General features: G+C 49.1%; 1 long non-coding RNA gene across 1 annotated transcript; it reads left to right on the top strand.

The window, feature by feature from the left end:
• The first annotated feature begins 6 nt into the window (after positions 1-6).
• On the top strand, positions 7-23,234 carry LOC106851069 (uncharacterized). The gene is made up of 2 exons (XR_015808741.1): positions 7-892; positions 22,483-23,234. It is a non-coding gene; the product is annotated as an uncharacterized LOC106851069 (long non-coding RNA).
• The last annotated feature ends 44 nt before the right edge of the window (positions 23,235-23,278 follow it).

Raw genomic sequence — 23,278 nt, 5'->3', positions numbered from 1 at the left:
GTGCGGCGGGGCGGTGGACGGGAGCGCGGGGTATCATGGGAGTTGTAGGCAGGTGGAGCGAGGCCCGGAGCACTGTGGGAGTTGTGGTGCGGAGGAGGGGCAACATCTGTATCCGCCCACCCCCCATCCCACCTCCCCCGCACATCTGGATCGCGAGGAGGAGGAACGAGAGGAGAATTATGGTCCCGTCCATCCCAAACCGTTCTGGGGTTCCACAGGACACAGGGACCACGAGGATTTTGCCAAGCTGGCAAAGTCTCCATCGACATCGTGATTGATGACATCCCTGGAGCTCGTTAATTCCGGGATGTCCTTGAGCCAGGGATGAACCTTTGCCTGCTCCACTGATTAACTCTCCTTTCATGCTGATTAGGCTCGAAAGTGCACAAAGACCCGACCTCAAAGGACATCCTGATTTGAGACCATCGTGATTTATCCCACATTTTGCAACGAGCCCTCAAACCTCCTGTCACAGCACCGTGTTCCCACTTGGAAATAATTTCCTAAAACCCCTCCAAAAGCCCCGTAACCATGGGAACCTCGAGGGTTTCCTGTTGTACCCTGAGCTGTCCCCAAGGTGTTCGGGGAGGACAGAACAGGAAACCACCAGGCTGCAGCTCCCAGCCTTGGCTTCCTGCTCTAGCCCACGTGTGGGGCAGGCAGAACCTCTGAGAACCAATTGCTGAGCGTTCAGAGAGAGGGGGAAAGTGTTGTAAACAACAGCTGCCATGCCGGGAATTCATGGTCTTGGGGCTGGATGGAAACACAGCTCCCACACGCTGCTGCTTTCACCTGCAGGAGCAGCAAAATTCATGGAAAAGCAGGGAAATGAGGAGCACAGGGAGCTGGGTTGTTCCAAGTTGAAGTGAAGGAAACTTCTGGAGCTGCAAAGGTAGGAGGCAAAGTGATTTCAGTGTGTGACATCTCCTGCCTCGTGTGCTCAGGGACAGGGGGATTGTGCCAAGGATGTGGAATGTTCCTTGGGATGGATCTCTGGGGTGTGGCTGTGGTTTCCCTGTGGGAATTCCCCGCTGTTCTGCCAGGCTGAGCTGTCACTTTGTCACCTGAGCAAGGCTCTGTGTGTTTGGGGGACACGAGGGTCACCCCAGCGTGGGCTCAGGACATGGGGAGCTGTTCCCAAACTGGTTTGGAAACGGAAAAAACCAATCCCAGCCTGCTTTGGGTGGGAAAGGACCTTAAAGCTCCATGGCAGGGACACCTCCCACCATCCCAGGCTGCTCCAGCCTGGCCTTGGACACTCCCAGGGATCCAGGGGCTCTGCAGTGGCTCTGGGAGCTGCTGGAACAGGGGGGAACCAGCAGAGTCCAACCTTGGCTGAATGTCCAGGAATGGCACCGGGAGCTGCTGAGACACCTGGAATTCTGTGTCCTCATGGCAAGAGGGACATGGAGGGGCTGGAGAGTGTCCAGGGAAGGGAACAGAGCTGGGAAAGGGTCTGGAGAATCCTGAGGGGAAGGGTTTGGAGAATCCTGAGGGAGCTGGGGAAGGGTTTGGAGAATCCTGAGGGATTTGGGGAAGGGTTTGGAGAATCCTGAGGGATTTGGGGAAGGGTTGGAGAATCCTGAGGGATTTGGGGAAGGGTTTGGAGAATCCTGAGGGATTTGGGGAAGGGTCTGGAGAATCCTGAGGGATTTGGGGAAGGGTTTGGAGAATCCTGAGGGGAAGGGGCTCAGCCTGGAGAAAAGGAGGCTCAGGGGGAATTTGTGGCTCTGCACAACTCCCTGACAGGAGGGGCCAGCCGGGGGGGATTTGGGATCTCATCCCAGGGAACAGGGACAGGAGGAGAGGGAACGGCCTCAGGCTGGGCCAGGGGAGGCTCAGGGTGGAATTTCCTCATGGAAAGGGTTGGCAGGGGCTGCCCAGGGAGGTTTGGAGTGCCCGTCCCTGGAGGTGGCACCTGGAGGTGGCACTGAGCGCTCAGGGTGGGGATCGGGCACAGCTCGGGCTCGATGATCCCACAGGGATTTTCCAACCTCAACAATTCCGTGATTTTATGGTTCCATGAATCCAATTTGAAAGGAACAGATGGACCTTGTGTCCATCCCTATTTAATTAACCCATTTATTGGGAATTTAAATTCCATTTTCCCACAGACACAGAAAGTGGGAAAGAATTTCCAAAACAACCTCTGAGGGTGCAAATTCCAGTGGGGAATTTTTCAGAGATTCAGATTAAATGGCCTGGAGCCGTTTAATCTCCTGTCCCTGAAATCCCACTGTGCCTTCCCAGAGAAGTGCTGGATAAAAGGCTGGAGCTGCTGGGGTTTCCCAGAATTTCCTGCTCCCAGCCCCGCAGCCAGCAGAGGGCACGGTGGGACCGAGATATTCTGATTTCTGAACCAACTTCATTCACCAGCAATGAATTAATGCCGATTTTCACACCCCTCAGCCGTGAAAACCCCTCCCAAAAAAAATCCACCCAAATCCACCCTGCTCCCACTTGAGACTGAAAATTCCTCTGAGCTCCTCAAATTCCCTGGAAAACCAAATCTGAGGGGTTTTGGCAGTTTTTGACAGTGACAAACACTGAATGTGCTCAGGAAGCTGCTGCTGGGCCAGCAGGGAATAAACTGAATTTCTGGGAATGTTTGGGTTTTTTTTTTTTTTTTTCCTCGTGCCTTCCAGGAATGGAAACTCCAACATGGAGAGTTTAAAGCCACGGGACTGTTGGGTTTTATATTTTATTTAGAGTTCTGAGACTTTTTTTAATACTTGAGAAATACTGAGGAATATTTTCTGGTGTTACATTTTTAGATGTATTTTTTGTTAAAGTGTTATTGGTGGCAATTTGTGGTTATTAAAGACTCTGAAAGTGAAATTCGTGGAGTTTTTCTCCCTGGATTTGTTATTTGGAGGAGGAATCTGGTCCAGGAAGGAATTCTCAGTGGGGATGTGGACAAGATCTGGAATTTTGACTTTTCCCAAAAATGCCACAGGCACAGAGAGTGGGGAAGAATTTCCAGGATACCAAACACCTCTCATGGTGGGAGTTAGGATATTCCAAGGGGGGGGGGGGTGGGAAATTTTTCCAGAGGAAAACATGGAAAAATTTATCCAAACCTCTCAATAACCACAGGGGAGAAGCTGCCTGTGGGTGAGGACTCTTGGATCCCACAAATCAACAAATTCCAGCTGCTGGGAATAAACAGGGAATTAATTGGGTGTGCTCCCAAATATCCCAAATATCCCAACTCCACTGGAAAACTCTTTGGAGAGTTGGAATTCGTGCACAGCCACCCCTGACAGGCAGGAGATTCCTCCCAGCTCTTTCTGGAAGTTTTGCTCCATCAGGACGATGCAGTTGGAATATCAGACATCATTCCTGCTTCCAGGATTTGATGGATTTTTTTTTTTTTTTTTTTTGCTCTGGGCCTTTTATTTCAACATCCACTGATGTCAAATCTGTTCCTTCCCATCTCATCAGCTCCTGGTGTAATCCAGCAGGAATTTCACCCCCAGCCCCTCTGGTGACTCAGGGAATGTTCTGGGATCCAAAGAGATGAGGAGATGGATCCAAGCTGGTTTTGTTTCTTTTTTTTTTTTTTTTTTTTGGGAACTTTATTTTGTGTGGAAAAGCAAATTTTAGGTTGCTGAGAGAACAGAGGAGCTCTGCAGTTTTCACTCCCCAGTCCCCTCAATTCTTTGGATTCTTCCAGAAAACCCAAGAATTCCCAGAAAATGGAAATGCTCCTCACCTGAAGAGCCCAGGGTGACAAGTTCTCTGCCCAGTGTCACCTGCAGGCTGTCACTGTCACTTTGTGCAGCCACTTTGGACATTCCAGGGGCTGGGTGGGACAGCCATGGAGCAATTCCTTGGGATCAGGGAGGCTGGGAATTGTCAGATCCCCACGTTCTGCAGAGCCAGGCCTTGTCTGGCCCAGCCTCTCCTGATTTATCTGGGGATTGTGATGAACTGGTCCCTGAAGGGATCCTAAAAACTGCCTGGAGAGACTCTGGGATTAAGGGATCCTAAAAACTGCCTGGAGGGACTTTGGGAATGGGGACACAAGAGAGGCCTCATCCCTGCCATGGATTCCCTAAAGGGATCCTAAAAACTGCCTTGAGGAGCTCTGGGATTAAAGGATCCTAAAAACTGCCTGGAGGGACTCTGGGAATGGGGACATGAGGCCTCTGCCTCATTCCTGCCATGGATTTACTAAAAGGATCCTAAAAAACTGCCTGGAGGGACTCTGGGAATGGGGACATGAAGCCTCTGCCTCATTCCTGCCATGGATTCCTCCCCAGAACCTTCTGGAATCCTCCTTTTCCAGCTCATCCTTGACCAGGCAGGTGCAAACACAGCCTTGACCTGCATCAATCCCAGAATTATCCCCATTTCCTGAGCCCTGTAGCCACACTTGGCTGTTCTGCCCAGGGCCAGGAGCCCATTCCAGGCTGGAATCCATTGCCTGGATTTTTCCAGGGATCAGAGGTTGGGGCTGGCAGGGGGAGTGGGACATGGGTGTCACCGTGCCTGGCAGGGGGAGGTGTTGGTGGCCCCTCAGGGTGACATCCTGGCCCCAGAGCAGCCACATTCGGGTGACAAAACCCCACAGGAAACCACAGGCAGGGCGGTGCCTCCTCGGGGCAGGGTGGGGGAAGGAATCCTGATATGGGATGGGATAATGGGATAATGGGATGGGATCCATGAATGGGATCCATGAAATGGGATCCATGAAATGGGATGAGATGGGATCCATGGGATGGGATGGGATGGGATGGGATGGGATGGGATGGGATGGGATGGGATGGGATGGGATGGGATGGGATGGGATCCATGGGATGGGATGGGATGGGATCCATGGGATGGGATGGGATGGGATCCATGGGATGGGATGGGATGGGATGGGATGGGATGGGATGGGATGGGATGGGATGGGATGGGATGCGATCCATGCGACCTATGGGATGGGATGGGATGGGATGGGATCCATGGGATGGGATCCATGGGATGGGATGGGATGGGATGGGATCCATGGGATGGGATCCATGAAATGGGATGAAATGAGATCCATGGGATGGGATCTGGGCAACTCTGCCCAAATTCCCCCCTGGAATGGAGCCCTTCCTGCAGGATCCTGGCCTGGCTCTGCTTCAGAACAGGACAATGGGAAAGTTTGGAAAACTTTGGTTGTGTGCCAGGGGTTGCTGATCCCAGCTGGTTTTGGGGTCCTGTCATGAGCAATTCCCAATTTCTGATGGACAAAGGGATTTATCCACATTTCTCTGAGTCTCATCCATGGCTGCAAAAATCCTCCCAGGCTGGACTCAGGGGGTTTGGAGATGCTTCCCACAGTGGGGGAAGGAATCCTGCTGGGATGGGATAATGGGATGGGATAATGGGATGGGATAATGGGATGGGATAATGGGATGGGATAATGGGATGGGATAATGGGATGGGATCTGGACAGCTCTGCCCAAATTCCCACCTGCAATGGAGCATCCAGAGCCATTCCTGCAGGGTCCTGGCCTGGCTCTGTTTTGGAGCAGGACAATGGGAAAGTTTGGGGAATTCTGAGCCGTGGTTGTGCCAAAATCCTCCCAGGCTGGACGGGTTTGGAGATGCTTCCCACAGTGGGGTGTGGGACAAACTCTGCTCTTGGGATTCCCTGACAGGAACAGGAGCCTTGGGAGTCTTTGGACCTAAAATGAGTTGGTTTTTAAAATGGTTTCAGGGGAAAGAGCTGAAGAACCAGCAGGGTTTGGCTGTCAGAGCCGAGCAGCTCCTTGGTGTGACAGGACAGGTGACAATAAGGGGGTGACAGTGACTGTTGTCACCTTCTCTTGCTCATTAAATCTGACATTTTTAAGCTTCTGCTGCTTCACTTTGAGAAAATCCCTAAATCCGAGCCTGGAGGCTGATGAAAAATCCCTTTTTTCTTCCCAGTGGGATCCTGGAAGCACAGAGGGAATAGGGATGGATGAAATGCAGGAAGTTGGGTGAACCCATTGGAGCCTCTCAGCAGCTCAAGCTGAGTTTAGAGCTCAGTTTTGGGCTGGTTCTTGTTTGATCAGATCAGTTCCCTGTCCCCATTTGCAGATGAAATGAAAATTGGAGCTATCAGGGCAAGGAGCTGATAAAAGATCCTTGCTAAGAACAAAGCCTGGAGTTTATTCATCTGTGCTGAAGGGAAAAAAAAAAAAAAAAAAGGATCTTCAGGGAAAGGGGAGGCTTCTTGGGAAGAAATCCTGCCAAAGGCTGGTGGGAGAGGGAGGTTTCTTAAATCACTTGAAATAACATCGGGTTTCTTTCAAGGATCTTTTCTTTTTCCCCTTCTCCCTCAAAAAAAATATGTTTGTTTTATGGTTTTTCTTGACTTCCAGAAGGAGCTGTGTCCCTAAAAATCATCCCCTCACCCCTTCCCACCCAGAACTGAACCCACCGAACCCCTGCAGCCTTTTTGGGGTCCTGTCACCCTCCCCACGAGCCTGGCAGGGCACTTTGGTGTCTCTGGGGACTTGAGAAGCCACAAGGAGACAGCAGGGGTGGGTGAGGCAGAGATAGGGGGTGGCAGCAGCTGCTCAGGATGTGCTGCTGATTCCGGGACAGCTCCCGCCCTTTTTGGAACATCTCCAGCCCTTTTTGGAAATCAGGAGTCAGGAGCAGGGCAGGAGGGGACAGCCCCTGATAAAGTCCCCAAGGATGCCAGCCCCAAAGGAGGGGACAATTCCTGATAAAGTCCCCATGAATGGCACCCCAAATGAGGGGACAGCCCCCGATAAAGTCCCCATAGATGGCAGCCCCACAGTCCCTGATAAAGTCCCCATGGATGACAGCCCCACAATTCCTGATAAAGTCCCAAAGGAGGGGACAATCCCTGATAAAGTCCCCATAGATGGCAGCCCCAAATGAGGAGGGGACAATCTCTGATAAAGTCCCAAAGGAGAGGACAATTCCTGATAAAGTCCCCAAGGATGGCAGCCCCAAAGGAGGGGACAATCCCTGATAAAGTCCCCAAGGATGGCAGCCCCACAGTCCCTGATAAAGTCCCAAAGGAGGGGACAATCCCTGATAAAGTCCCCAAGGATGGCAGCCCCGAGAGCCACAGGCTGGAGCTGCAGCAGCTGGCAGGTCACGATAGCTCCTGTGCTGTCACCTCCCTGCCCTGGGCATGGGGACAGAGGTTCTGTCCCTCCCTCCCTCCCTCCCTGCTCCTCCATTCTCCATGATTTCCTCTGGAAGTTTCTGGGCTCCACTCGTTGTCCCTCTTGTGCAGCTCCTTGGGGACTTTGAGGGTCCCCCCTTGGGATTGGGGGGTGCTGTGGGATCCTTCTCTCCCAGGAAATGAAGTTTTGAAGAGGGGGGGAAAAATAAGTGAAGGCAATATTAGTGGCTAAAATATTGATCCTGGATCACATCCCTGGACAAAAGTTCCCTCAGGAAATTCCCTTGGGTTGGGTGTGAGGAATTCCATTTGGAACCCCCAAAAATTGCTCTGAGCAGGTTTTCCATGCTCCAGTTGGGCAGGAAGGGAAAGGTTTTTATATCCCCGTGGATTTGGGGAAGAGCAGAGGGGTTTTAGCTCAGGAATTCGGATTTTTTTCCCCTGATTTTAGTGGGAATCTCGGATAAGGGACCTTCCTCAGCCTCACCACCAGAGCCGGGTCTGTTTTGGGAGGGGGGAAAAAAAAAATTCAAATGTTGATAAAACGATTTCCCACGGGCCCAGCAAAGATCCTGCGGCTCGGGGGCACCCGGGGGGGGTGGGGTGGGGACACGCCACGCTTCACGTGCACACAACTGTCACCTCGTGTCACTTGGGGCTGTTTGCCTTTCTTCTGTGACAAATGAGGTCCCCACATCTGGCGGTGGCGGTTGAAGTTGGTGGCCCGATTTAATCACAGCCAGGGAGGAGAGGAAGGGGGTGACAATGACAAACAGGGGGTGACAATGACAAACAGGGGGTGACAGACGGGGGGGGACAACGACAAACGGGGTGACAATGACAAACAGGGTGACAATGACAAACAGGGGGTGACAGACGGGGGGTGACAATGACAAACAGGGTGACAGGCACAGGGTGACAAGCAGGGGGTGACAAGAACAGGGTGACAGGTGAGGGGTGGCAAGCAAGGGGCAACAAGCAGGGGGTGACAAACGGGGGGTGACAAGCAGAGGGTGACAGGCAGGGGGTGACAATGACAAATGGGGTGACAAGTTGGGGGTGACAAGCTGAAGGTGACAAACAAGAGGTGACAGGCGCGGGTGACAATGACAAACAGGATGACAATGACAAATGGAGTGACAAGCAGGGGGTGACAAGAAGAGGGTGACAAGAAAGGGGTGACAGGCAGGGGGTGAGAGAGGGGTGACAAGCAGGGAGTGACAAGAGGGGGTGACAATGACAAACAGGGTGAAAATGTGACAATGGCAAATGGGGTGACAAGAAGAGGGTGACAGGCAAGGGGCAACAAGCAGGGGGTGACAAACGGGGTCACAAGCAGAGGGTGACAGGCAGGGGGTGACAGTGACAAACGAGGTGACAAACAGGGGGTGACAATGACAAACAGGGTGACAGTGACAAATGGAATTGACAAGCAGGGAGTGACAAGAGGGGGGTGACAAGAAAGGGGTGACAGGCAGGGGGTGACAAGCTGGAGGTGACAGGGGTGACAAGCAGGGGGTGACATGCAGGGGGTGACAAACAGGAGGTGACAGGAGTGACAAGCTGGGGGTGACAGGGGTGACAAGCAGGTGACAGGGGTGACAAACAGGGGGTGACAGGGGTGACAAGCAGGGGGTGACAGGCAGGAAATGGGGAGAACCCCCCAGCCTGCCCCATTCAGTGGCTCTTTCCTGCCCGGTGAAAGGGGACAATGGTGACATTGTGACCTCCCAAAGTGAACCGAGGCCGAATCGTTTTGTCACTGTCCACAGAGAGCCCCGTGCTGATCCTCCCTCAGCAGCCATCGCTCTGGGATCCCTGTGGATCCCGTGGAGGAGGGGATCCCATGGAGCAGGAGATCCCATGGATCAGGGATTCCCATGGATCAGGGATTCCCATGGATCAGAGGATTCCCATGGAGCAGGGATTCCCATGGATCAGGGGATCCCATGGATCAGGGATTCCCACAGATTAGGGATTCCCACAGATTAGGGATTCCCATGGAGCAGGGGATCCCAGGGATCAGGGATTCCCATGGATCAGGGATTCCCACAGATTAGGGATTCCCATAGATTAGGGATTCCCATGGAGCAGGGGATCCCATGGATCAGGAGATCCCAGGGATTAGGGATTCCCATGGATCAGGGATTCCCATGGAGGAGGGGATTCCATGGATCAGGGGATCCCATGAATCAGGAGATCCCAGGGATCAGGGGATTCCATGGAGGAGGGGATCCCATGTATCAGAGGATTCCCACAGACCAGTGGATTCCGTGTTTCTGTGGATCCAATGGATCAGTGCATTCCCATAGATCTGTGGATCCCATGGAGCAGGGGATCCCATGGATCAGTGGATTCATGTGGAGCAGTTGATCCCATTGATCTGTGGGTTCCTGTGGGTTCCCATGGATTCCTGCAGATCAGTTGATCTCCTGGATCGGGGGATCCCATGGATCAGTGGATTCCTGCAGATCCGTGAATCCTAAGAATCAGTGGATCCCACAAATCAGTGAGTCCCATAGATCAGTGAATCCCATTAATCAGTGGATCCCATGGATCAGTGGATCCAAAAAATCAGCAGATCCCATGGATCAGCAGATCTCACAGATCAGTGAATCCCACGGATCAGTGGATCCCATAGATCAGTGGATCCCATGGATCAGTTGATCCCATAATCAGCAGATCCCATAGATCAGTGAATCCCATGGATCAGTGAATCCCATTAATCAGTGGATCCCATGGATCAGCAGATCCCATGGATCAGTGGATCCCATGGATCAGCAGATCCCATAGATCAGTGAATCCCATAGATCAGTGGATCCCATTAATCAGTGGATCCCACAGATCAGTGGATCCCATGGGTCAGCAGATCCCACAGATCCGTGCATTCCCAGGCTGTCACTGCTGCAGGAATGATTCCCATTCCCAGATGGGTGGAAAAGACACCAAAGAGGGGAAATTCGGCTTTGCTGTGACAAGGAGGATTTGGGGGCTGGAATCCAGGACTGGGAACCACCAAGGATCTGGATCTTCCCAGCAGGAGCCAATTTTGCTGACAGGAAAATGAGTTTTTCCAGCCAAACTTCCACTGGTTTTCCCCCTTTTTCTGCTCACTTTTTGCAGTGAGTGAACATTTGAATGGAATTTTTCCAAATCTTCCCTCCATCCTCTCCTCTCCCAACCCAGATAAGAGCAGGTGGGACAGGTGAGAAATCCCAAGATAAAATCCACATGAAAATGGAATATAAATGAAAAAAAAAAACAACACAAAAACAAAGAAAACAAACAAAAAACAACCAAACAGAACCTAAGGAAAAAACCCCAAAACAACAACAAAAAAATCAAAAATAATACAAAACAAAAACCCCCCAAAATAAACAAAAAACAGACCATACCATACCATAAAAAAAACCCCAAAACAAAACAACAACAACAACAAAAAACCAAAAATAAAAAAAATAAAGAGCTGAGCAAAGAGACCAAAGGATTTGGTGTCACCCCCAGCTGGAAGGGACCCTCTGGGAAGGCTGGAAAGGGTTAATCCAGGGCTGCCGAGAGCCTCTTTTGAAATCTGATTTTCTTTTTTGCAACCAAGTGAGGTTTTTATCGACTTCCTATGCGAGAGCAGAAGTTGGAGGGTGCAGGGAGCCCCGAGCTGCTTTTTCCTCCTCCCTGCAGCTGCTTGGGTGTGGCACAGCAGGAGCCACAGCTTGGAAAAATGGGATATTTTAGGGCAGGGGAACAATCTCAAAATTCAAAATATTTTTAAGGGTTTTTTTCTGGGTTTGTTTTTTTTTTTTTTTCCCAGCATCAGCCCCTCAAACAAGGCCTGTGTGTCCAAGGCCTGAATTCTTTGTGCCAAATTCCTGGTGGAAAACAACAAACTGACACTTTGTGCTTGGAATATCCAGGGGATGAGACCTCCAAAATCAAAATATTTTGGGCTTGGAGCCACCTGGATCAGCATCAGGAGAGGTGAGGAGCAACTTCCCCTTGGAATTTGTTCCATCCTGCATTTTTCCTCCTCCTGGGAAGAATTTCCTGGCTCCAACAGATCCCTGCTTCATGAATGTGCATCTGCAGGCTCTAACCCAGGAGTTTTGTGCAGTTTTTGTTCTTTTTTGTTTTTTTTTTTCCCTCTTCCAAGGATTTTTTTTTTTTTTCCCTTTAGGAAAAGCTGTTCCAAGCTCAGGTTTCCAAGCTCAGGTTTTGTGTGGGAGCAGAGCCCAGGCAGGCACAGATGGACTCCAGGTTTATGGAAAGCACCTTCCAAACCAGCCCTGCTTGGGTTTCTAACCTGATCCTAAAAATAAATAAATCAAAACGGGAGCTTTGCCCTTTTTTTTTTTTTTTTTTTGCTGTCTGAAGTCTTTAATTCCATTCCAGGCAGAGCCTGGATCAGCCTCACCGTTGGAAATACCCCAAAAGTCTCAGATTTTTGCAGAGATTTCCCCAAAATTCTTCATCTTATCTTTACCTCAGCATTTTCCTGTCATCCTGCAGAGGACAGAGCCAGCCTGAATTTGAGGAGGGGACGGGTGTGGGTCACTTGTCCTGGGTGCTGTGGCTTTCTCCAGGCAGGGAAAGAAATCCCAATCTTTGGGATGCTTTAAATCTTTTATCAGGGCAGGGAAAGATGCAATCCCAATATTTGGGATGCTCCAAACCCTTTATTCATGCAGGGAAAGAAATCCCAATCTTTGGGATGTTCCAAATCCTTTCTCGAGGCACAGAAAGATACAACCCAAATATTTGGGATGCTCCCATCACAATCCCAAGACTTGGGATGCTCCAAACCCTTTATCAAGGCAGAGAAAGATGAAATCCCAATATTTGGGATGCTCCCATTACAATCCCAGTCTTTGGGATGCTCCAAACCCTTTATCAAGGCAGGGAAAGATGAAATCCCAATATTTGGGATGCTCCCATTACAATCCCAATCTTTGGGGTGCTCCAAACCCTTTCTCAAGGCAAGGAAATAAATCCCAATCTTTGGGATGCTCTAAATCTTTTATCAGGGCAGAGAAAGATGCAACCCAAATATTTGAGATGCTCAAAATCCTTTATCAAAGCAGGCAAAGATGCAATCCCAACATTTGGGATGCTCCAACTCCTTTCTCAAGGCAAGGAAAGAAATCCCAATCTTTGGGATGCTCCAAACCCTTTATCAAGGCAGGGAAAGATGAAATCCCAATATTTGGGATGCTCCCATTACAATCCCAATCTTTGGGATGCTCCAAATCCTTTATCAAGGCAGAGAAAGATGCAATCCCAATATTTGGGATGCTCCCATCACAATCCCAAGACTTGGGATGCTCCAAACCCTTTCTTGGAGCAGGGAGAGATAAAATCCCAATATTTGGGATGCTCCCATCACAATTCCAATCTTTGGGATGCTCCAAACCCTTTATGAAAGAAGGCAAAGATGCAATCTCAACATTTGGGATGCTCCAAATCCTTCCTCGAGGCACAGAAAGATACAACCCAAATATTTGGGATGCTCCCATCACAACCCCAATCTTTGGGATGCTCCAAACCCCGAGTGCAAAGAGCTGAAGGATCTCAGGGCAGCAGCGACTGGAAAAATGTGACAGCAGCTCGTGCCAGCCCTGGGCTGTGACACTGCCACTCTCAACCCTCCCGTGCCACATTTTTCAAGCCTCTCTTGCAGCTGCTTTTCAAGCCTGCAAAACCCTTTAAACCCTGCAAAACCCTGCAAAACCCTGCCAAACCCTTTAAACCCCGCCAAACCCTTTAAACCCCGTGTAAGCCGAGCTTTGCAGAGCTCAGCCTTGAGCTCAGGACCCCTCCCCCGAGCAGAATCTCCGCGGTGCCTTTTGCAGGCTGAGCTCAAAACCTGCCCCAGACACATCCTCAGCACCCCAGAGCCAGCCTGGGCTGCAGGTGTGAGCTTGAGAAGAGATTTTTTGGGGTGCAAAAAAACTTCTCTGGGGGCACCCTTGCAGTTCTCAGCTGTGCACCCAACCCAGCAGGGCCCTGCAGGTGAGCAGAGATCGTTGCTCAGCATCTCTTTTTTTTTGTTTTGTTTTGTTTTATTTTTTTTTAATTTTTTATTTTTTTCCCGCTCGATTTTCACTGTGCAGGAAGTAAAGAAACGCTTTTGAACGCTCTGAATGCGTTTGGCAGGTCAAAATAAATTTGTGGGGCTCATCAGGCTGAGAGAGGATTTGTGGGGGAACCCTTCTGAAATCTGGGGGGGGGGGGCAAACCCAGCCTTGTGTTTGAAGCTTTTATTTCTTGCCACCCTCCTGGGTGTGCAGGCCCTGAGGGCTCTCCTGGCTCCCATCAGGGCAGGATTTTGGGGGTTAGAGCTGCAAAAATTGGGAATTTGGGGTGTCTTGCAGCATTTCCCAACCCCTATTTCACAGGAGAGCTCTATGAGGCTCAGGCCAAATGCACAGTCCTTGTTTATAATTTATTACTTAGGACATAATTTATCACTTGGGATATCATTCATCATTTATTTCCAGTTTATTAATTAGGATAATATTCAATCTCAAGCAGTGGATCCCTGAAAAAGAGGAATCTTTTTTTTTCCCTGGATGGAAAATGGAGTTCCTGAGCCAAGCAGGGCTTTCCCAGGGCACATTTTTGTTCCCTGCTTTGGTCACTTGGATGCTTGGATGTGTCCCCATCCTTCAGCCAGATCCCAATCCCTGTCCTGAACCAATTCCAGCACCTGGCATCACTTCCCAACAGCCTGGCAGGGAACTGAGCAGGGGAAAAAAAAAAAAAAAAAAAAAAAAAGCAAATTTCAATATCTGAGGTTACCACACAGAGACTGAGGCAGGATGGATTTCCTGGAGGAAAATTGTGGGATTTGCTCTGCAAAGCCCGCGGGTTTGTGCCTCTGGAAGGGCAGGCAGCTCTTCCCCCTTCATCTGCTGATACCTGGGGACAGGGACAGGGACAGGGCTGGGACAGCACAGGGACAGGGCTGGGACAGGGACAGGGACAGGACAGGGACAGGGACAGGGACAGGGACAGGGACAGGACAGGGACAGGGCTGGGACAGCACAGGGACAGGGACAGGGACAGGGATGGGACAGGGACAGGGCTGGGACAGGGACAGGGACAGGGATGGGACAGGGACAGGGCTGGGACAGGGACAGGGACAGGGACAGGGACAGGGACAGGGACAGGGATAGGACAGGGACAGGGACAGGGACAGGGACAGGGACAGGGACAGGGATGGGACAGGGACAGGGACAGGGATGGGACAGGGACAGGGACAGGGCTGGGACAGGGACAGGGACAGGGACAGGGATGGGACAGGGCTGGGACAGGGACAGGGACAGGGACAGGGACAGGGACAGGGCTGGGACAGGGACAGGGCTGGGACAGGGACAGGGACAGGGACGGGACAGGGACAGGGACGGGACAGGGACAGGACAGGGACAGGGCTGGGACAGGGACAGGGATGGGACAGGGACAGGACAGGGACAGGGACAGGGACAGGGACAGGGACGGGACAGGGACAGGACAGGGACAGGGCTGGGACAGGGACAGGGACAGGGACAGGGACAGGGACAGGGACAGGGACAGGGACAGGGATGGGACAGGACAGGGACAGGGACAGGGACAGGGACAGGGACAGGACAGGGACAGGGACAGGACAGGGACAGGGAAAGGGACAGGGACAGGGACAGGGACAGGGACAGGGATGGGACAGGGACAGGGACAGGGACAGGGACAGGGACAGGGACAGGGACAGGGACAGGCCGTGCTGGCATCTCTATCACCCCTGTCCCTGTCCCCACACTTTTGTTTGTCTCATTTCTCCTTCCAGGATTCTGAGAAACCCTGGAGCTGCAGAAACACACAAAAACCCCCAAAAAACCAACAAAAAAATTTATTTTTTCTTTTATCTCTGCCCTTTCTGGCCTCGATAACGCCAGGCTGGGGTGGCAGGATTAGACACAGAGGTGCCACCTGCGAGGGTCTGGTGCCATCCAGATGTGGCCCAGCTCCCCAGCTGTTTCCCCACAAAACCTGGATTCTGCACATGTGGAAAAGCTGCAGCCATTCCTCAGTGAGATCTGAGTCCCTGCTGAGCGTGGGGTGACACTCCTGGGACTGCCCCACTGTAAATACAATAAAAATAAAAATAAATATAAAGAAATCTGATTTCTGCCTTCAGCAATCAGCCAGAGGATGAAGAGTTTATGGATTTAGCTGGATTTTTCTTTAGGAAACAAAGGCAGAAGTTTGGAAAAGCCTTGGGTCCATCCTGATGGCCAGCAGGAAGATTTTTTTTTTTTTTTTTTTTTTTTTTTTGGTGGGATGGGAGGAATTTTGCCTGCCCAGCTCCAGCCTTGGCTTCATCCAGAGTGAGAGGAACCCAAAATTCTCATTTAGGGCTTCACAGCCAAACCCTGCTCGTCCACAAAGGCCAGGGAAAACAAGGAGAGAGGGATTCACAGGCAGAAAATCCGATTTATTTCAGGCAGAAAAAACCAACCCATTCCCAGGCTTGTGGGAGACAAAAATCCTGTGAAGTTTGGGAATTTGGGAGATAAAAATCCTGTGAATTTTGGGGTTTTGGGAGACAAAAATCCTGTGAAGTTTGGGGTTTTGGGAGATAAAAATCCTGTGAAGTTTGGGAATTTGGGAGATAAAAATCCTGTGAAGTTTGGGGTTTTGGGAGACAAAAATCCTGTGAAGTTTGGGAATTTGGGAGATAAAAATCTTGTGAATTTTAGGATTTTTGGGGACAAAAATCCTGTGAAGTTTGGGCTTTTGGGAGACAAAAATCCTGTGAATTTTGGGGTTTTGGGAGACAAATCCTGTGAAGTTTGGGGGAGATGAATATCTGGTAAAGTTTGGGATTTTGGGGGTCAAACATCCTGTGAATTTTGAGGTTTTGGGGGATGAGCACCCTGTGAATTTTGGGGTTTTGGGAGACAAAAATCCTGTGAAGTTTGAGGTTTTGGGAGATAAAAATCTGAGGAAGTTTGGGGTTCTGGGGGACAAACGTCCTTGTAAAGTTTGAGGTTCTGGAAGATGAACATCTGGTGAAGTTTGGGGTTTGGGGGATGAACATCTGGTAAAGTTTGGGATTTTGGGGGACAAAAATCCTGTGAACTTTGGGGTTTTGGGAGACAAAAATTCTGTGTATTTTGGGGCTTTGGCAGATGAACATCCTGTGAATTTTGGGGTTTTCAGGGATGAGCACCCTGTGAATTTTGGAGTTTTGAGAGACAAAAATCCTGTGAATTTTGGGGTTTCTGGAGGGCCAGGTCCCCACAGGGACCCTGCCCAGTGCCACCTCCTGGTGCCTCGGGGCCAGCTGGGCTGGAGTCTCTTCTCTTTGGAGATTATTATTTCCTTTTTTCCCCACCAGGTTGGTTTTTAGCTCACCCAATATTTAGGCAGCTCTGATCTCCTTTTTAATTAATTACAGGAGTCTCACTTGGTGTGTTCCTCCTAACAACGAGCATTTCCTTACCTCTGTTATTATTTATTATTCCTGTTATTATTTCTTATTCCTATTATTATTTATTATTTCTATTATTATTTATTATCCCTGTTACCATTTATTATTCCTGTTATTATTTATTATTCATATTTTTATTTATTATTCCTATTTTTATTTATTAATTCTGTTATCATTTATTATTCCTGTTATCATTTATTATCCCTGTTACCATTTATCATTCCTATTATTATTTATTATTCCTCTTATCATTTATTATTCCTATTTTTATTTATTATTCCTATTTTATTTATTAATTCTGTTATTATTTATTATTCCTGTTACCATTTATTATTCCTCTTATTATTTATTATTCCTATTATTATTTATTATTCCTATTATTATTTATTATCCCTTTTATCATTTTTTATTCCACGTGTGAGAACCTCAGCAATCACTTCTTGCCGAGCTGGGGGAGTTTTTTTTTTTTATTCCCCCCTGAGATGCTTTTACACAAATTCAGCCTCACTTTACATCAAAGCCCGTTTATTTTACATTTCTCCTGATTTAAACACAATCCCACCGAGCTGGTTCCACCACCACAAAATCCTCAAAGCTCTGATGTGCCTGGAGCCCAAATCAGGTGATTTGGAGGAAAATTCTCCCTAAATCCCCTTTTTTTTTTTTTTTTTTTTTCCCCATCAGTTCCCACTCCAGAGGCAGCCAAGCCAGCACAAATCCTTTGGCAGCTTTTCCCAGGAAATCAAATCCCACATTTCCCCTCTCCCTCGGGAGAGACAGAAATTAAAAATAAATAAATAAATAAATCCAGATTTTGGGGTTTTATGGTGGTTTAAATAATGGATTTGTTCTTTAAAATAATAAGATTGCCAAATCTTGGAGCCCCCTTGGAGCAGGCAGGATTTCAAAGTTCTCCTGTGTGTGACAGAGCCAAAAAAATCCAGATTTTGAGGTGGTTTAATATTAAATTTATTATTTAAAACAATAAAATTCCCAAATCCTGGAGTCTGTGGCACCCCTTGGAGCAGGCAGGATTTCAAAATCCCGGTAGGAGTTGTATGGCAAAGCTCAAAAAAATCCTGATTTTGGGGTTTTGGGATGGTTTAAATAATAAATTTATTATTTAAAATAATAATATTCCTAAATCTTGGAACCTGTGGCACCCCTTGGAGCAGGCAGGATTGCAAAGTCCTGGTGGGAGCTGGCACTGCAAAAGGCAGAGGGGATGGGATAATGGGATAATGGGATCCATGGGATAATGGGATAATGGGATCCATGGGATGGGATCCATGGGATAATGGGATAATGGGATAATGGGATCCATGGGATGGGATGGAATAATGGGATGGGATCCATGGGATGTGGAATGAGACCCATGGAATGGGTTCCATGGGGTGGGATGGGATAATGGAATGGGATAATGGGATAATGGGATAATGGGATAGTGGGATGAGATAATGGGGTGGGATGGGATCCATGGGATGGGATCCATGGGATAATGGGATAATGGGATAATGGGATGGGATCCATGGGATGGGATAATGGGGTGGGATAATGGGGTGGGATGATGGGATAGGATCCATGGAATAGGATCCATGAAATGTGGAATGAGACCCATGGAATGGGTTCCATGGGTGGGATGGGATCCATGGGATAATGGGATCCATGGGATGATGGGATCCATGGGATGATGGGATAATGGGATCCATGGGATAATGGGATGATGGGATAACGGGATTTCAGGTCCATCCCAATCCGTGCCATGGTTCTGCTCCTGGCTGGCTGTCCCCAGCCCAGCAGAGCTGGCAGCGCTGCCGGCTCTTTGTCACCTCCCCTGGGGACACTCCCTGCCCCGGGGCCACCTCGGGCACCGATAGGGCCAGGGCCGGCCCTGCCAAAAAACTGCCCCCACTGATGGGCCAGGGCTGAGGGAGATGGAGGTGGCCCGGGGCAGGAAAAGGGGGACAGGGGCAGGAAAAGGGGGGCAGGGGCAGGAAAAGGGGGGGCAGGGGTAGGAAAAAGGAGTCAGGGGCAATAAAGGGGGGTCAGGGGCAATAAAGGGGGGCCAGGGGTGCCACAGGGATTATTGGATTGGGATGTGCAGAACGTTGGGTGGAGAACTCTGAGACTTCCCAGGATCTGGGGGGGCTCCAGGAAAGAGGGGAGGGCCTGGAGTGACAGGACAAGGGGATGGGTTCAGGATGGAATCAGGAGGAATTTCCCCATGGAATCAGGAGGAATTTCCTCGTGGAATCAGGAGGAATTTCCTATGGAATCAGAAGGAATTTCCCCATAAAATCAGGAGGAATTTCCCATGGAAAGGGCATTCAGGCCTTGGAAGTGCTCAGGGATTTTTGGAGTCCCCATTCCCGGACATATCCCAGGAATTCCTGGATGTGGCACCGAGTGCTCTGGGCTGGTGACAAGGTGGGGATGGGTCCCAGGTTGGACTCGGTGATCCTGGAGGGATTTTTGGAAATTTTGGTTGGATACAGGGAGGGAATTCCTCCCTGTGTGGGTTGGTCCCTTTGCAACCCGAACCATTCCAGAATTCCCTGTGCTGATCCATTTGGGATTTTGGGAATAAATCCTTCCCTGGGAGGGTGAGGAGGGGCTGGGATGGAATTCCCAGAGGAGCTTTGGCTGCTCCATCCCTGGGAGTGTCCCAGGGCCAGGCTGGACAGTGGATAAAGTGGATAAAGTGGATAAAAAGGATAAAATTGATAAAATGGATAAAAAGGATAAAGTCTGGGATAGTGGGAGGTGTCCCTGCCCATGGGATTGGATGATCCCTCCCAACCCAAACCATTCCAGGATTCCCTGTGCTGGTTTGGATGGGATTTTGGGAATAAATCCTTCCCTGGGGCTGGGATGGAATTCCCAGAGGAATCCCTGGCTCAGGCTGGACAGGGCTGGGAGCAGTGGGAGCTGTCTCTGCTGAGCTGAGCTTTATGATCCCTCCTAAGGCAGAGCATTCCATGATTCCAGTGATCCCTGGGAAAGCTTGCTGGAAGCCTTGGAGGGGATGGGGACATGTGACAGCCTGGGGACAGGGGGACAAGGCCACAGGGCAGGGTCAGCGTGGCCTGGCAGGAGTGGACGTTTCCCTTTGTCCTGCCAAGCCTGGCTTTGGATTGGAACCGGGATTTTTTTTTTTTTTTTTTTTTTTCTTTTGGCTTTTCCTGCTGAGTTTTGGAGCAGCCTGGCCCGGCTCAACCTGTCATTGTCACCCTGGGGGGACAAAAAAAAAAAAAAAATAAATAAGGCAAAACATTCTTCTCCCAGGAAACATCATCCAGGATTTCCTGCCCTGATTCCCTCTTGTCCCTGGACTGGGAATGATTCTCCCAGGAGCTTAAGCCTGGCTTAAACTCATCTCTCCCCTTTCCCTCCCACTGCATCCACGATTTTCCTGCCTCTGTTTCCTCGTGGATGCTCCCCCATCCCACAGGGAACCCAAATCCGAGCTCAGCTTGGAGGATTTTTTTTTTTTTCCCACCCCTCCAGCAGGGCAGGGCTGCTCCTTCCTCCAGCAAATCCTCCAGGAAATTCCCTTTGTGCTGCCCCGCTGAGGAGCCCCGAGCTCCCCACATCAAATCAAAAATATTTAAAAAAAAAAAACAAACATAAAAAATAACCTGCAACTCCAAATTCTTCGAAAAACCCAAACCCATGGAATCTCGAGGTCAGGGCAGGGCAGGGAGGATGGACAAGGGGTAGGGGCGTGGAAAAATAAAAAAAAAAACAAACCTGAATTTTAGATGTAAAACATCAGGGCAGTGCCTTTCACACTGTTTGCATAATTGGTGACCACAAATAATCCCCTGAAATGACCTAAATTTGTCCCATCCGGGGGCTTTCCAGGCCCAGTTTGTTTTCTGAAATTCTGGTTTCACCTTTGCAATTTTTTAATTTTTTATTTTTTTTTTTTCTTTCCCTCTCGGTGTCTTCTCCCCCAGCTGAATTGTGGTTCCAAAATGCAGATTTGGGAACAAAAGCGAGCTCTCACCTGGGGCTGCCAGGCTCTGGTTCCGAGGTTGAGTCGATGAAAATTTGATTTCATTTGAGATTTCCTCAGGAAAAGGGAACTGAGGCACCAAACAGCTGCGAAAATGACAAATGAACACAAAAAAAAAATGCTCAGAAAAATCAGGTGAAATGACACTGAGGTGACCTGGGCCAGCTCCTCTGGATTCACATCTGGCCCAGCTGTGCCAAAATTCACATTCCACAGCCAGGGCCCACTTTAATTTGAATTTTTTTTTAATTTTACTTCTTAATTTTATTAAAATTTGCGATATTTTTTTCCCCTAAATAATTTGCAGCGAGTTGCTGGCTCAGTCCATGGTCACAAAAATCTCATTTTCCCCATTTTCCTTCTTTCCAACCTTTTCTTTGCTCTCTTCTGGAAGCCACCTCAGCCAAGAGCTTCCCTCCATCCCCCTTTCTCCCTAGGATAATCCTGGTTCAGAAAATTGGGAATAAATGGATTTATAACCCAGGAATGGGAATTCTTAGATACAGGGGAAGAAGCAGCCTCAGGGGGAGGAGTTTCCTCGTGGAACTGGGAGGAATTTCCTCGTGGAATCAGGAGGAATTTCCCCATAAAATCAGAAGAAATTTCCCATAAAATCAGGAGGAATTTCCCCATAAAATCAGGAGGAATTTCCCCATGGAATCAGGAGGAATTTCCCATAAAATCAGGAGGAATTTCCCATGGAATCAGGAGGAATTTCCCATGGGATCAGGAGGAATTTCCCCATAAAATCAGGAGGAATTTCCCATGGAAAGGGCATTCAGGCCTTGGAAATGCTCAGGGATTTTTGGAGTCCCCATTCCCAGATGTACCCAAGGAATTCCTGGATGTGGCTCTGGGCTGGTGACAAGGTGGGGATGGGTCCCAGGTTGGACTCGGTGATCCTGGAGGGATTTTCCAGCCCCTAAAAATTCCAAGAACACGGAAAAATGGCACCAAGCTCCATCCCAACCCAGCAGAACCATCCCCACATCCTGCTGCCCTTTGAAGAACTCCCACTTTTCCCCCTCATCATCAACATTCCAACAAAAACAATCCCAATTTTATGATTCAGCAAAGACCAACCAACCTCACCCCGCCGAGCTCCTGGAAGCCACGGGGGTTTTGTCATTTTTCCTCCTAAGGAATTTCCTTTTTTTTTATTTTATTTTTTTTTTTTTTAAACATTGCCCCAGCCAGGAAGCCGCCTATCTATGGCCAGCAGTGACCAAAATTTGGTTTTCCTGGAATTTCCCCCCCTCTCCACCTCCTTTTCCCCCATAGCACACCCACACACTTTAGGTTTTTTTGAGGATCCTGCACTCTTAATTTTGCATTTCCAGCCCTCTCCTGTGGCTGGCAAGAGGCTCCATTTCTGCTCACTCATCATCCTTGTGCAATATTCCCTTCCCCCTTCTGTGGGGCCAAAACCACCCCACAAACACCGGGAACAGGAGGAAAACCAGCAAGTCCGGGACAAAAAAAAAAACCAAAAAAACCCCAAAACAACAAAAAAAAACAACCTGAAACTTTCAATTTCCAAAGACACAGCCCCAAAAACCAGAAGGCCCAAAAGCCACCGCTGTGGTTTCCCTTTGCTGGAGTCAAGAGCTGCTATTTTTGTTTAAAATGTGGGATCTGGGGCCCTTCTTTTCCCCTGCACCCCAAATTAAAAGCAGCTGACTGATCCACAGGGTTCTCTCCCATGGATTCCTCAAATATTTCCAGCAGGGAGATTTCTTTGTAAAATGAAAGAAAGTTGGGAGGAACAAAAAAAAAAAAAAAAAAAGAGAATTTTGGGAGTTCTGAGGTCGCCTAGAAAAATTCCCTCTTGTTGTAATTGATGGGATTTTCTCTCTCTCTCTCTCTCTTTTTTCCCTTCAGTTCTGCATCCTCAGCACAGCAAATCCACGCTGATGACATCATTAAATTGCAATAATTAAATTGCATAAATTAAAGCCACCTGCAGGATTCCAGCACGTGGGAAGGATGTTGTGGATGGGACCTCGGTGTTCCCTGTCACCAGGGACATTTTGAGCCTCTGATCACAAAAAATGGTTTTCATTTTCAACAACTCCCCCCCAAAAAAAACCCCTGAGCTGACAGAACAAAGACTTTGCTCTTGTCTTACTTGCACTTATTAATTTGAGGGATTTTTTTTTTTTTAATAAAAGATTCTTCAGGTGACAAAGAAGCACCAAACGTGTCAAAATGGCACAGGTGGAAGTGACTGAAGTGTCACTTGTGCGTGTGGGAGCAGCTGTGGTGGCACAGTTTTGTTCCTTAGCCCAAAAATGAATTTATTTGCCGAGGAATATCCCAGCAGGATGGGTCAGAGGTGTCCACAGGAGCCAACTTTGGGATATTTTTGGGATTCAAGCTTTGATTTCCGCAGCTCCCATTGCTCCGTTCCTAAGTTTTGTGGGGACAATCTGGTGTTTATTTTATATATTTGTTGCCGTTTTCTGACACTTCCCAGCAGCAAAGTCGCAGCTTCTGAAAACCAGTGACAAAAATCATTTTCCCAAACCAATCTGCAGCTTCCCAGCGAGGAATTCCAGCGGATCTGGGAGAAGCAGGATCAGCTCTGGGGGAAGCCACATTACAAAAATAATTAAAATTCCTTTGAGGACTGAGCAGCCTCGTACTTTTTCGAAGGTGTTTCCCAAACAATTGTGGA

The sequence above is a fragment of the Sturnus vulgaris genome, chromosome 29, assembly GCF_052056855.1.
Source record: "Sturnus vulgaris isolate bStuVul1 chromosome 29, bStuVul1.hap1, whole genome shotgun sequence".
Taxonomy (NCBI): domain Eukaryota; kingdom Metazoa; phylum Chordata; class Aves; order Passeriformes; family Sturnidae; genus Sturnus; species Sturnus vulgaris.
The sequence above is the reverse complement of the archived record's forward strand: the minus strand, read 5'-3'. Positions and strand labels throughout refer to the sequence as shown.